This window comes from Podarcis bocagei (genome assembly GCF_964188305.1).
Source record: "Podarcis bocagei genome assembly, chromosome: 4".
Taxonomy (NCBI): Eukaryota; Metazoa; Chordata; class Lepidosauria; order Squamata; family Lacertidae; genus Podarcis; species Podarcis bocagei.
In genome coordinates, this window is record NC_138128.1 from 8,073,971 (window position 1) to 8,089,954 (window position 15,984).

General features: G+C 45.9%; 1 long non-coding RNA gene across 1 annotated transcript in view; it reads right to left on the bottom strand.

Annotated features, from left to right (window-relative positions):
- LOC308585242 overlaps positions 1-13,872 on the bottom strand; it is a 63,386-nt gene extending 49,514 nt beyond the window's left edge. The window contains exon 1 of the long non-coding RNA XR_014007189.1: positions 13,677-13,872. This is a non-coding gene — a long non-coding RNA (uncharacterized lncRNA). The remainder of the gene's footprint in view (positions 1-13,676) is intronic.
- Positions 13,873-15,984: the final 2,112 nt, after the last annotated feature.

Below are 15,984 nucleotides of genomic sequence, written 5' to 3' on the forward strand. Positions count from 1 at the left end.
CAATACTGGTACCTCTCTCTCTCTCTCTCTCTCTCTCTCTCTCTCTCTCTCTCTCTCTCTTATTATTAAAAACTGTGGCACTTACTGTAACAACTTCATGGTGAGTACCGGCACCTATTTTTCTAGAAAAAAAGCACTGTATCTTAGTCACTTTTTGTCTTAAAAAGTGAGACTCAAAGCAACTTAGAAAAATGAACACTGAAAACAAGGATATAAACAAGGACAAACAATCTAAAATAGACAATATGCATACATAACTGATCCAATTTTATGTGAATGCTGTTGTTTTAATCTCTCTCTCTCTCTCTCTCTCTCTCTCTCTCTCTCTCTCTCTCTCTGTGTGTGTGTGTGTGTGTGTGTGTGTGTGTGTGTGTGTTCTCATGCTTGGGTTTTTCATATTGTTTTCATATTGCTGTTTTTTTTGTTTTTTTATCATTTTGTAAAATACTTTGGGATGACTCATGGGAAGCAGTTAATAAATGAAACAAATAATTAACACCGTCATCATTAATAAACAAAGGCATCCTGTCTCAGTACAGGTGCTTGAGATTCTGTCCATTGCAAAGCTCTATTAATACTTTAAAACACACACTACTTTAAAAAAAAGAAATTACGTAACTGCAAACTAAGCACCCTGTTGAGTTTTGTCTCTTAACCTTCCCACCTTCTTCTGTCATGTGGCATCTCCTCCAACACAGCCATTGAGAAGAAGTTTTTTTATTTCATTTCTTATTCAATCCAGCAAACAAAGCTATCAAAAGAATGACAAGTCTGTTGCAGGTTCCTGAGAAACTAGGAGTCCTTTGATTGCAGCTCTCCCCTATATTACCTTTGCTAGCCGGGTTGTTAAATGCACAGCACAAATAGACAGAGAATTGGATGGAGGTCTGGAAGTCAGATGCTTTTCTTTCTTTAAAACATTGATCATAGATAAAAAAGGACCCTTCAGAAGCCTGAGGAAGCAGGTGAAGGTGGGGGCAGAAAAGTACTGCAGAAAAAGTGGGAGAACCTCCGTTTGACCCTCAAAACCATTCCCAGGCAACACTCACTCCACAAGACTTGCTCCATGCCATCCTTGAGTGCTTTTACCGGTCTTGAATGTGTCCTTGAACCAGGAATGACTCTTGCTCACTTAGACAGAGAATGGAGAGAGGAGTGTTTGTTTTTGTGCAGAAAACTCTGGCTTTGCAATGGCTGGAATGTACCCTAGTGCACAAAGGTGCACTATGAGGTTCTGCATCAGATTGTGCCTGATGGGGAGAAAGCAGGTGGAGAAATTATTTTATCCCTCTTCCATGATATACCAGAACTCAGGGGCATCCGATGAAGCTGGGTGACCAGAAAAGAGCAACTTTTTCATGCAGCCCATAGTTAAACTATGGAACTCATTCCCACAAAGAGTAGTGATGGCCACTATCTTGAACTGAACTGAGCTGAGATTAGACAAATTTGGGCTTATGCTCTATGTCCACTGGAGACAGCATGCCTCTCAGTACCAGCTGTTGGGGATTGCAGGTAAGGGTTGGGGGTGCAGGAAAGTTGAGGCGTACCTAGGCTCCCCTGTGCCCATGGCAAGGCGTGGTATCAGTGTCTTCAAATGCAGAAGAGACCATGAACCAGAAACTCAAAAAGTTTGCTTTTCACTGCCTTTTGCAGTCTGCCAGTGACTTCCTCCACAGTCCTTGGGGTTGGCTCTTCTCTGCTGGGTCTGCCTGCCTTCCTGCCTTCCTCCATCCCTCTGCTCCCTGCTTTCCCTTCTGCCTCCTTCCTCTCTTCCTTTTTCCTCCCCCTGCAACTCTCACCTGCTCTCTCTGTCTTTCTTCCCTTCAAGCTTTGCTGGGCACTCCACTCACACTTCGCAATAGCACTGTGGGCCAATTAGTTATGGGGGGACCCCTGCAGGGCTGCTGCAATGACCCACTGACCTTTTGGGCCCCAAAATCACATCCCTTGAGTCATGTTTAGAACTCAGCCACGCCACTGGGTATGCAAGGGGCCACCCACACTTAGGGACGCTACTGCAGATTTGTGGAGGGTTTATTCCTTAGCCTTTTCTTCCTAGTCAAACTAATCTCTTAATCTCTGGGATTTGTAGGGTGTGAAAGTCCCCTCCCACTATTCTCTTGAGCTGTCTGCCTTAGACTGCAATCCTAATCTCACTTACCACTAAATTCAATAGAATTTACTTCTGAATGGACATGGTTAGGAGTGCCCTTTTAATTGTCTGCTGCTGTGTTTTTTAGGCTGATAATTTTGTTTTGCTAACTGGTTTTACATAACTATTGTGTGTTTTACATTTGATGCAATGCTCTTAAAGGTAAAGGTACTCCTGACTGTTAGGTCCAGTCGTGGACGACTCTGGGGTTGTGCACTCATCTCGCTTTATTGGCCAAGGGAGTCGGTGTTTGTCCGCAGACAGCTTCCGGGTCATGTGGCCAGCATGCTAAGCTGCTTCTGGCGAACCAGAGCAGCACACAGAAACACTGTTTACCTTCCCACCGGAGTGGTACCTATTTATCTACTTGCACTTTGACGTGCTTTCAAACTGCTAGGTGGGCAGGAGCAGGGACCGAGCAACGGAAGCTCACCCCGTCAAGGGGATTTGAACCGCCGACCTTCTGATCGGCAAGCATATAAATTCAAAACATATATATTTGTAACCTGCTCTCCTCTTCTCCGGAGCGCCTATCAGATGCTGGTCTTAGATATTTCTATGTACACTCTCAGTGCATGCAGGCAATGTCTGATGAGGTTCTGACAAGGGAGTGAAGAGCATTTTGTATTTGAGACCTATTACATTTATATCCTGCCCTTTCCCCACAGGGTAGGTTGCCCACAAGCCAAATGCCCCCCTCCCCAGAGTACGAAAGGCAAATGGTGAAAATTATATGGATACTCCCCCCCCCCCCGAGCTAAAAGGCGTATGTTATGAAGCCTCTGAGACAGCATCAGGTTGCTTGGCTTCCGCTCAGACATTGAGATGAGTCCCATGATACGTAACTTAATTTAGCATTATAAAATCGACGAGGTAATTGCATTTCCTAAAACAAAAGAAGTGTCAGACCCTTCGTTTCCTTCTCAAGCACTGTGCCTTTGGCTGAGTTGCTGCCAGAAATAGCCCTTTTCCCTTTTAGACTTTGCCTAAGAGTGAAAGCATGCCACTGTCGCAACTGTTAGGAGGAAGCAGATTATCTGGACCCATTCCAGGCCGGATTTGGCACACACTCAGCTCTGATTGCCCTAACAGATGACCTCCTTTGAGCGAGAGACAGGGGGCATGCACTTCTGCTACTGCTGTGGGTTCTCACAATAGCTTTTGACACCATTGACCGTAGTAATCTCCTGGGCCAACTCCATGGGTTGGAATATGCAGGAACTGTTTTACAGCGTTCTGCTCCTACCTGCATGGCCGGTAACAGAGAACTGCATCGGAGAACTGAACTACATCTTCACAGTTTAGTTGCAGGATGCTGCAAGGCACCACTTTGTCCCCAATGCTCTTTAACATCTAGATCCATTTTGGCTGAGGCTCAGGCCATGTTTTGGCACATAAACTGACTGCTTTGGTCACCCTGTCTGATGACCTCTGCCAGGAGATAGACAGGGGAAATGTTTCCTTGTTCATTCTTCTCAACCTTGCAGTGGCTTTTGATACCATCAACCATGGTATCCTTCTTGAGTGATTGTCTAGGTTAGGCGTGGGTGGCACTGCTTTGTGGTGGTTCAAGTCCTACTTGGATGATTGTTTCCAGAGAGTGTTGCTTGGGGAGGGCTCCATGGAGCCTTCAGTTTGGGGCTCCTCAGGGTTCTATTTTATCTCCCATGCTGTTTAACATCTGCATGAAACTGCTGAGTGGGGTCATCCAGAGTTCTGGAGTACGTTGTCAGCAATATGCTGATGTCATACAACTCTACTTCTCCTTTATATCTGCAGGTGAGGCAGTGGATGTGTCAGACCATTGTCTTGGCTTGGTAATGGACTGGATGAGAGCCAACAAACTGAAGCTCCATCCAGATATGACTGAGGCACTGTTAGTGGGCAGTTTCCTAGACCAGATGGATGGGAGGTTGCCTGCTTTTGATGGGGTTATATTCCCTATGAAGGGGCAGGTACACAGCTTGGATACTTCTAGATCCACTGTTGTTGCTTGAGGCTCGGGTGATCTCGGTGGCATGGAGTGCCTTCCATCAGCTTTGGCTGGTGGCCCATATCTGGACAGGGATAGTCTAACTTCTATCCTCTTTGCTCTGGTAACCTCTAGGTTAGATTACTGAAGCTGTCCTCCTTACTGCTCCTCCTTAGCCTCATTGTTGACTTTGTAGCACTCAGCAGAGGAAGGGACAAAGCTAGAATCAATTGGCTCTGACTATTATTGCTTCTGCCTCCACATATCATGGACTCTGATTCCACCTACTGTTGGCCTCTCTGCCTGCTGCCCTACCAGCCCAAATGAGCACCAGCCTCCATGAGGGACACTCATTTTCTCGTCTCTTATCAACCTCCAAGGCATCTGCTGGCAAATTAATGGAATATAAGACTACCAATGGCTGCTAGCCATGTTCTACCATCCACTGCTGGAGGCAGTATGCTTCTGAATACCAGCTGTTCAAAACCACAGGAGGGGTAAGGTGCTGTTGTGCTCAGGTTGTGCTTGTAGGCTTCCCATGAGCACCAGGTTGGTCACCCTGAGAACAGGATATGGGCAGGTTGGGCCTTTTGTCTGATCTAGCAGCCAAACTCTCCTGAAGTTCTTATTGATGAAACAGATTTTGCTTCTAACCTCAAACACCTTTCAGCTTCCAGAATTTATTGTTATTTGATTATGACACCCACCCACTGCAATGAAAAACAACAACAACAACAACTGGGCAAAGGTCTGTTGATTCACTGCATCCCTTTGCATAAGAAAACAGACACAGGTGTGAGATTTCTTCCCTGCTGTGGCTCTGATAGGCCGTGTAAGTGGCATTTGGAGTGGTTAATTGGAATGGGAAAATTCCAGCACTGCCAGTCCAACCGAGCTCTAAACATGATTCAAGGGATGTGATGTTGAGACCCAAAAGGTCAGTTGCCATTTTGGCTTCTTTTAACAGAAAGGCTACATCCAAGATTCAAGGCATCATAGTACCTGCCTACACAGGAGCACTGGAAAGGCATCCTTTTGGCACTCAGACCCTGTTTGCCCAGTGCAGAATTTCTGAGAGGGGGCTGACAACATGCAAAAGTGGTGGATGAAAGCCACAAAGAATCAGAGGAAATCAGGGGTTGCATCAAGCCTGTCTATCTATCTATTGAGAGGCACATTGATTATCTTCAAGTACAGGATGGCTATTTGGGGGATTTTAAAAGTTTTTTGTTGTTGTTTTAGTTTGTATTGAATTGTATAGTTATAAATAGTTGCATGGTTTATATTGAATGGTATCGTTTACCTTCTGCTGCAGTGTGTATTATACTGTGGAGATGGCTTGTTTGCTTTTTGTTCATATTGTATTTTAACTATTTATTAGTGACCATTTAATGATTTTGATGTAAAATGCCCAGAGACCTTCACTGCTGGGGTGTCATAAAAATTTGTTGTTGTTGTTTAGTTGTTTAGTCGTGTCCGACTCTTCATGACCCCATGGACCAGAGCACGCCAGGCACTCCTGTCTTCTACTGCCTCCCGCAGTTTGGTCAGACTCATGTTTGTAGCTTTGAGAACACTGTCCAGCCATCTCATCCTCTGTTGTCCCCTTCTCCTTGTGCCCTCCATCTTTCCCAATGTTGTGAATATAGAGGAAGACGATACCAAGAGGAGAGAGAGAAATCACTTGAGATCCAGTGAGGACTGGGCATGTAGTTGCTTTTACTCATATTCACCCCTGTCTTGGAGCATCGCCCATTCATTCCATCTCCTTCTCCTCTCTGCCATCCATAGTTAGCATCTAGTTCAAGCTTCTCCATCCTGGTGTGCTCTGGGTGTTTTGGACTACAGCTCCCATCAGCCCCAGCCAGCACAGCTGCTGGGAATTGTAGTCCAAAGCATGTGGACGGCACCAGGTTGGGGAAAGCCAAGCTACAGTGTACGGACCTGTTGTTGTTGCTGTCAGCATCCGTCTGTCTCAAGAAGCAATGGGGTGCGCCTCTAGGGGTGAAGTTGAAATGCTGTGGTAGCAGCACCAAAATGACCTCCCTGGGGTGCAAGACTGGGCAGTGGGTATGGAGGTCCTGGGCTGCCCTGACAACAAGACCCTCCTCTCAGCCTCACTGATGTGGTCCAATGGAAAGCAGAGCAATACGTTTGGCACCAGCTTGCCTAGAGGAGTTGCTGGAAGGAGCACACAAGGAGTCATCCAACTGCCTTAGGGACATCACTCTGGATTTGTGTAGAGTTTACCCCTTAACCTTTTCTATACACACACACACACATACACACATTTTTATTGATTTTTTAACATATCATTTCCAACAAGTATTTAACATAAATTCTATCTTATATAATATTTTAGACTTCCATCAACTACCTCTGAAGATTTTCTGTTCTTTATCACTTGTCCTGCATTTCTTAATTTCTCTTTTACTTTTAATTATCATTAACTAATAGTTCTCTTCATAGTCTTCCTTGCAATATTTCACATAATCCTCCTTACAGAACTTCTTGCAGTCCTACTAGCATAATCTGTTTATTACAATTGCTTTTTAGATAGTTCAAATATTTACTCCAGTCTTCTAAGAATCTCTGGTCCTGCAGGTTTCGAATCCTTCCTGTTAATTTGTCTAATTCTGCATAGTCCATTAATTTCATTTGCCACTCTTCTTTCATCGGTAATTCTTCTTGTTTCCATTTCTGTGCCAGTAATATTCTTGCTGCCGTACCCCTTAGCCTTTTCCATACAGAAGATGTCCTGCAAAGCAGCAGAGGTTTATGACCAGATTTTCCTACACGGACTCCTGTCCCAGGTTGATGAGCCCCATCTGCCCCTCACTTCCCTCTACACTACAGCATGTGCAGAAACCACCCTCTTGACCATTGGACCTGCTATTGGTTTTGTCCGCTCAATCCACCAGAGCCTGTTTTCTCATGCAGGGGAAGTCCCTAACTCACCGAGGGTTTGAGTCCCATCAGCTACCCTCACCTGGTTTAGCCAGGCAGTCGAAGCCATTCCTGGGGTGCGGCTGCTGTCACTGGAGGCGCTATGGACCTTGGTGGGTACAAGTGCCATTTTCCAGTTTGGCTGTTAAGACAGCCACAGGCTGTTCTGGATCCGGATAGCTTGACCACCAGTTGTCAATGCACTGGTAACCACAAGTTTGGATTACTGCAGTGTGCTTCATGTGGGGCTGCCCTTGAGGTTGGTCCAGAGGCTGCAGCTACTGCACAGCCACTATCTAGGCTGCTTGTAAGAGGAAGCTGCTGCCAGCATGTAATACCTTGTCTGTGGGATCTGCACTGGCTGATCATCTGCTCCTAGGCCAAGTTCAGGATTATAAGGCCTTCCACAGTTCAGGATCAGGGTACTTGAGAGACCACCTTGTGCCTTCTGTGCCCTGTTCGTCTCTGCATTCTGCAGGACAGTATCTCCTTGAAGTCCCTAAAATATCAGGAGACCGCTAATTCAGAGCACAGCAATTCATTGTGGCCGCCCCTGTTCTGTAGAACATCATCACTACTGAGCTACAACAGGCACCCATTATCTGTCCTTTCTGGAAACAATTGAAGACATTCTTGTTTTGACAAGCTGGGTGAAAAGATCCCTCTGCCTTAGGAGTTATTCTGTATTGTTTTCAAACCTATCCTATGTCATTGTTTTGCACTGTTCTTAAAACTATTTTGGTTGTTTTTCTGCTATGTCTGTAAATCATCTTAAATCTTGTGTGGAAGGCGGTGACTCAATCCATCAATCAATTGCTCGGGATGGATGGTTGATGGCTTCTTACTGGGGAAGGGTACAGGAAGCTAGTATACCTTCTACCACATCTCAGCCACGGAGGAAGGGCAGATCTAAGGCTGCTCTGTGGAATTTCCAGTTTGAGGTCAATTTTGAGTTGTAGGCTAGAAGACATTTGAAGATTTAGGCAATTCCTTCTGGGGATCTGATCTGGGGTAGGGGATCTTCCACTTACTTGAGATATATGCTGCTTGCTCTATATGAATCGTAGAATCGATGAATTGTCAAGTTGGAAGGGACCCTGAGGATCATCAACTGTCTCATACGGGGATTGAACCTGCAAACCTTGTCATTATCAACACCACACTCTAACCAACCAAAGAATCCCTGAAAAGTGATGCATATAGAACAAAATATTGCAATTACACTCTGAGTCTCCTTCCAAAGGAAGTCAAACTTTTGAAAGCCGTGCATTGGGACCTTTCAATGCTGGAAGAGGGGAAACATGTACCAACAGCAGAAGAACCTAGAATGTTGGCTTATACTGAATCAGACCACTGAGTTCAGTGTTGTCTACACTCCTTGGCAGTGGGTCTCCCACATTTGAGATGGGAGACATTCCAAGCCTACCTGGATATGCCAAGGATTGAACTTGTGACCTTCTGCATGCAAAGCAGATGTCCTACTGTGTTATGGCTCTTCCCCCATGGCTCAGAGTCAAGAAGGGACACTAGCTCCAAGATTTGGGGTACCCTTAGGAAAGGCAACTCAGTTCCCTCCTCAACATGGAAAGGTTGGGTGTGGAAACTGAGACTGGTCCCACAGTTCTGTTGGGGATGCTCCACTCCCTGGTAATATAAGCACAAACTGGCTGTGTAGGTAGGCAGAAAGGTCACAGCAATGGGCACTGCCAAGTTTCCTCTTTTTAAATAATAATAATAATAATAATCTGCTGGCAGTTAATAAAATATTCAGAACTGAATCTTTTTCCAGCTCGTCAGCAACGATATCAAATATTGAGCCCCACAATGAGCCTATTCCACCCCCGCCCCCCGGTTCCATTCTCACGAGGCAAATCAAAAAGTCCAGGAGGAGATGTACAGAAGGCACAGCCCACATTTACGGAAGCTGCACAGACTGTCTGCAGCATTCAAGCCACAGGGGAAACTCACAGATACCGAACGTTCAGGGCAGGAAATGTCATCACAGCTCATTGAGAGGATCTTCATTTGTCGAGCCAGGAAGAGTCAGCACCGGTGGGGAAAGGGCTTTGGAAGGCTTCTTATAGTCCATTACCCCAAGACAATTATAGGGGGACGGGTGGGTGGACAGCATGCACAAAGTTTGCTCCATCAAAAAAACATTGACAGCAAAGCATCCCTGGGCAAGTACAGTAGCACCTGCCTTCCTTTCGCTCTTGTATTCCTGGAGACAAGTCTACAATAGAACCACCTACAACCCAGCATTTATCACTCAGTCCCGCTTAGAACCAGTGGCAGTGAATCCACTGGGCAAATGGGGCACTGCCCTGACCACCTCAGCCTTGGTTCCTCAAGGCTCACCTGCCTTTGTGCCTATAAACAGGTTTGACTCCTGCCATACAGGCAGATTCAACTTGCATCACTACCACTATAATTCTTATTGTATGTTATCACCCGTCCTTCAGCCTAAGGTCCCAACATTTTTAAAGGACTTTATAGTCGTCCAGTCAACTTTTGCATTGTATACTTCCGTCAAAATATCTTTGATGGAACTCTTTTCATGTGTGTGTTAAACATAAATGGGTTTTCATAACTGACGTTATGGCTGTAAACCACTTAGAAGCCATTTTGGGTTGGTTGGTTGGTCGTTTGTTTGTTTGTTTGTTTGTTTGTTTGTTTGTTTACTATCTATCACACACAATTGCTCTCTTAGCTTCTGACAGGCTTGACTCTTGTGAAAGTGGCAAATCCAACTTACATCCCTACCATCATAATTCTTATTTTATTTTACCATCTGCACGTCATGCCAAGGTCCCAATGTTGTTGCACAGATGAGGGGTTAACTAGGGTTCAGCAGTTTGACTGTCCTTACTGAAAGATTGGTTTCTAGGCTAAGGAGCCAGTGTGGTGTAGTGGTTAAGAGCGGTAGACTCGTAATCTGGGGAACCGGGTTCACGTCTCCGCTCTTCCACATGCAGCTGCTGGGTGACCTTGGGCCAGTCACACTTCTCTGAAGTCCCTCAGCCTCACTCACCTCACAGAGTGTTTGTTGTGGGGGAGGAAGGGAAAGGAGAATGTTAGCCACTTTGAGACTCCTTCGGGTAGTGATAAAGCGGGATATCAAATCCAAACTCTCAGCAGAATCATATGACCAGATCTGATCACCTTATGAGAAATACAGAAAGGGGGAAATACCATTTTTGGGCAGGAGCAAACGGAACCATGGTGTTAATTACCTGGATGAGAAAATAATTGCCTCATTCTTCAGAATCCATGTCTCTATTTGAAGTGGGGTCTTGGTAAATAGCAACCTTCCCTTCCGCTTTGCATTTGCTCAGAAAAATGACAAATGAACATACAGCACATCCTCTATGTGACATCAGCTTTGATGGGAAGGATGTGTTGCTTCAGGTATGTTTTAATGCTTTCTAACATTAGAGAAAATAATGTGCTGTGCTGTGGTGACAAATACTTCTCTTTCTTTTCTTTGCTAAGTACTAAACAGTTGGCGATGAATGTCTAACGTTGAGCAATTGGTGAGTTGAGATATTTGAAGCCCTTTAAGAGAGACAGATGGGACGTGGGTGGCGCTGTGGGTTAAACCACAGAGCCTAGGGCTTGGCGATCAGAAGGTCAGCGGTTCGAATCTCCGCGATGGGGTGAGCTCCCATTATTCAGTCCCTGCTCCTGCCAACCTAGCAGTTCGAAAGCACAAAGTGCAAGTAGATAAATAGGTACCGCTCTGGCAGGAAAGTAAATGGTGTTTCAGTGCGCTGCTCTGGTTCGCCAGAAGTGGCTTAGCCATGCTGGCCACAAGACCTGGAAGCTGTAGACCGGCTCCCTCAGCCAATAAAGCGAGATGAGGCAGGTCCCTTTACCTTTAAGACAGACAGATGTGCAGCAAGACAGGGTGGTACAACGCACAGCCCAAGGGCCACATGCAGCCTTCAATGCCTTTTGCATTGGCCCTCAGCAACATTTGATGCCCCCCCCCCAGCCCTCACACTGCCTTCTCAAAGCCAGGTAAGCAAAGCACCAGGCTTTGAGAAGAAGGCGTGAGGCTCTGACAGGGTCCTAGAGCCCTCCTTTCTCCTTCCCAGAGTCTATTCATCACTTATCCAGCTTTGGGAAGGAGGTGGAAGGACTCTAGGACCCTGGCAGAACCTCATGCCTCCTTCCCAAAGCCCAGCTCCTTGCTTAGCCAGCTTTGGGGAGGTAGCGTGAGGGCTGAGGGAGGGGGCCTGAAATTTTTGCTTTCTCCCCCCCCCCCAATGACAAAGCAGTGTGGGGCCTGCAGGTTTCCTGTCAAAGTACTCTTGCTGCCCACTGGGTATGAAAATACACCACCAATAATTTCACTTTTACTTAATTCAGGTTCTGCATCTGCGTGACTTCCTGGACCACTTTGGTCCTTCTCCTCCCCAAAACACATTCATGAGCAATATAAATATGTTTGGTTGACCTCCATCACTAACTTGAGGTGTCAGTCAGGGGCCAATGTCCTTAGGACATCAGAACATAAGAAAAGCCGTGCCAGATCAGACCAAACACCTCCCTAGTTCAATGTCCTGCTTCTGGGAGGAATGTTTTTGCTGGGAGGAATGTTTTTGCCAAAAATCTCAGAAACCTCATCAGGAGGGCTTTAAACTGACTAATGTGGGGGAGGGAGACAGTGCTCCTGAAGGTAGGAGTCTATCAATTGATGAAGATGATCATCCAAATGTCATAGACCAAATGGACCTAGTGGTGGGAGGAAAAAATCCTTAAATAAGAGTCACGGGGGAATGATTAATGGACTTCAATGTCTGTACACTAATGCGAAAGCATGGGAAATAAACAAGATGAGCTTGAGCTCTTGGTACAGCAAACTAAATATGACATAATAGGCATCACTGAAACCTGGTGGGATAAGTCCCATGATTGGAATGTAATAATGGAGGGATACAATCTATTTCAGAGAAACAGACCAGAGAAGAAAGGAGGAGGAGTGGCGTTATATGTCAGGGATGTGTATACCTGTGAAGAGATCCAAGATTTAGAACCTCAAAGCCAAAGTGAGAGCATTTGGGTCAAAATCAAGGGAGAGAAGAATAACAGTGACCTCATTGTGGGAGTTTACTATAGATCCCCAAGCCAATCGGAGGACATAGATGATGCCTTCCTGGAACAGATGGCCAAGCATGCAAAAGGAAGGGAAATAGTAGTAATGGGGGACTTCAATTACCCGGATATTTGTTGGATGTCAAACTCAGCCAAGAGCATAAGGTCAAACAGATTCCTCACTGGCCTTGCAGACAACTTCATTGTCCAGAAAGTGGGAGAAGCAACAAGAGGAACAGCCATTTTAGATCTGGTCCTAACCAATGTTGATGACCTGGTTAGTGGGGTAGAAGTGGAAGGATCATTAGGCGCGAGTGATCATGCTCTTCTGAAGTTTACTATACAGCGGAAAGGAGCAGCCAAGCATACTAGGACTCAATTTCTTGACTTTAAGAAAGCCGACTTCATAAAACTTAGGGAAGTGCTGGGTGAGATCCCATGGACAGTAATACTAAAAGGAAAGGGAGTTCATGATGGCTGGGAGTTTGTTAAGAGGGAGATAGTAAAAGCACAACTTCAGGCAATACCAATGAGACGGAAACATGGAAGGTGCCTAAAGAAGCCAGGGTGGCTATCTAAAGAACTTTTAACTGAGTTAAGATTAAAAAAGGATATGTACAAAAAATGGAAAAGGGGGGAAACCACCAAAGAGGAATTCAAACAAATAGCCAGCACGTGTAGACACAAAGTCAGAAAAGCTAAAGCACAGAATGAACTCAGGCTTGATAGAGAGGTTAAAAGCAACAAAAAAGGCTTTTATGGGTATGTTCGTAGCAAAAGGAAGAACAAAGAAACAGTGGGGTCACTCAGAGGAGAAGATGGTGAAATGCAAACAGGGGACACAGAAAGGGCTGAACTCCTCAATGCCTTCTTTGCCTCAGTCTTCTCCGATAAAGAAAACAATGCCCGACCTGAAGAATTTGGAGCAAATGATTCAGCAGAGGAAACACAGCCCAGAATAACTAAGGAGATAGTACAAGAATACTTGGCTAGTTTAGATGTATTCAAGTCTCCAGGGCCAGACGATCTGCATTCAAGAGTATTAAAAGAACTGGCAGAGGTGATCTCAGAACCACTGGCAGTCATCTTTGAGAATTCCTGGAGAACAGGCGAAGTCCCGGCAGACTGGAGGAGGGCAAATGTTGTCCCTATTTTCAAAAAGCGGAAAAGAGAGGACCCAAATAATTACCGCCCAGTCAGTCTGACATCAATGCCAGGGAAGATTCTGGAGCAGATCATTAAGCAAACAGTCTGTGAGCACCTAGAAAGGAATGCTGTGATCACCAATAGTCAGCATGGATTTCTGAAAAATAAGTCATGTCAGACTAACCTGATCTCGTTTTTTGACAGAATTACAAGCCTGGTAGATGAAGGGAACGCAGTGGATGTGGCCTACCTTGATTTCAGCAAGGCATTTGACAAGGTGCCCCATGATATTCTTGTAAAGAAGCTGGTAAAATGCGGTCTTGACTCTGCTACCACTCAGTGGATTTGTAACTGGCTGACTGACCGAACCCAAAGGGTGCTCATCAATGGTTCCTCTTCATCCTGGAGAAGAGTGACTAGTGGGGTGCCACAGGGTTCTGTCCTGGGCCCGGTCTTATTCAACATCTTTATCAATGACTTGGATGATGGACTCAAGGGCATCCTGATCAAATTTGCAGATGACACCAAACTGGGAGGGGTGGCTAACACCCCAGAGGACAGGATCACACTTCAAACCGACCTTGACAGATTAGAGAACTGGGCAAAAACAAACAAGATGAATGTTAACAGGGAGAAATGTAAAGTATTGCACTTGGGCAAAAAAAATGAGAGGCACAAATACAAGATGGATGACACCTGGCTTGAGAGCAGTACATGTGAAAAGGATCTAGGAGTCTTGGTTGACCACAAACTTGACATGAGCCAACAGTGTGACGCGGCAGCTAAAAAAGCCAATGCAATTCTGGGCCTCATCAATAGGAGTATAGCATCTAGATCAAGGGAAGTAATCGTGCCACTGTATTCTGCTCTGGTCAGACCTCACCTGGAGTACTGTGTCCAGTTCTGGGCACCACAATTCAAGAAGGACACTGACAAACTAGAACGTGTCCAGAGGAGGGCAACCAAAATGGTCAAAGGCCTGGAAACGATGCCTTATGAGGAACGGCTAAGGGAGCTAGGCATGTTTAGCCTGGAGAAGAGGAGGTTAAGGGGTGATATGATAGCCATGTTCAAATATATAAAAGGATGTCACATAGAGGAGGGAGAAAGGTTGTTTTCTGCTGCTCCAGAGAAGCGGACATGGAGGAATGGATCCAAACTACAAGAAAGAAGATTCCACCTAAACATTAGGAAGAACTTCCTGACAGTAAGAGCTGTTCGACAGTGGAATTTGCTGCCAAGGAGTGTGGTGGAGTCTCCTTCTTTGGAGGTCTTTAAGCAGAGGCTTGACAACCATATGTCAGGAGTGCTCTGATGGTGTTTCCTGCTTGGCAGGGGGTTGGACTCGATGGCCCTTGTGGTCTCTTCCAACTCTATGATTCTATGATTCTATGATTCTATGCTATGGCCAGCCAGATGCTCATGGCAGGGGCGGCTAACCTGTAGCCCACCAACTCCCAGCAGATCCAGCTAGCAAGGCCAATGGTCAAGGATCATGGGAGCTGTATTCCAACAACCTATGGAGGGCTACAGGCCAATCACCCCGGCCTCTAGGATGCCCACAAGGAGGTCATGAGCACAATAGCACTCCCAGCAACTAGTATTCAGAGGTAATACAGCCATGATGGCTAGTAGTCATTTCCACAAAATTTAGAAACCTGAAATGCAGCACATATGCAGTTGAAGAGGCTCAGGTTGTTAATGGAAGCCTGAAAAGTGAGCTTTGTGCAGCCAACAATCAAGATGTAAAGCACCCTATAAAAGAGTGAAGCAGCCCAGGACAGAGGAAGCAAATCCACCCTGTTGGGCTGCACAGATTCCATTCCCCGCCCGCACACTTGGAGAGGAGGAGTTTCCAGGTGCACCTGGAAATGCCTCCTGGATACAAGGGAGTTTATCAATGCACACACTCAAATGGCCACGATGCCACAAAATCCACGTTGCAAGACAGATCCAGCGACTCGCAGTGCGGCGACAGCTGTGCAGACCTCCTTCCCTCACAAGTCTCTCTGGAGTCACTTTCCACGCTTGGAACAGCCTTGTGGCTTAAGGTACTGATTTGGGAATGCTTGGTTCTGGCTCAGATTCCCTGGACAGTGCTTTGACTGCTGCATTGCTTTCCCGGCTGCTAAATGAGGTGGCGGTGACGAGAAGAGGGGCTGCAGCTCTCCCCTTAGCTGGCAGAGCTGCTGTGACGATGAACATCCCATTAATACCTTAAGTCTCAAAGCGCCACATTGGCAGAGGCTGAATAAACTGCTGCATGCCATTCATTCCCTTCTTCCGGTTCAGACTGCAGAATCATCGAGAAGAGGCAAGTAGGCAGGACTGGCCTCGCTTAGTCCTAGTGAAGGTCACACTGAAGGCTCACTGTTAACACCCACTGCAGGAGGAGTGCAGACAGAGAAGTAGCAGCAATCACTTCTAAAATCCTTCCCTCCCCACTAGTCTGCAAATTTTCTTTTTCTTCGTTCCTTCCCTCTATCCCACTGTGATTGGCAGCTGTCTGTGAACCTTCATTCTTTATGTATGTAATATTTCCTGATGAGCATGCATGAAAGTTGGGAAGAGCCACCAGCTTCTCAATATGTGTGCAGGGACATGGTGTTTGCGTGTCCATCCTCCAGTTAATAGGGGATGGTATCCTTATTCTGCAAAACTTTGGGTC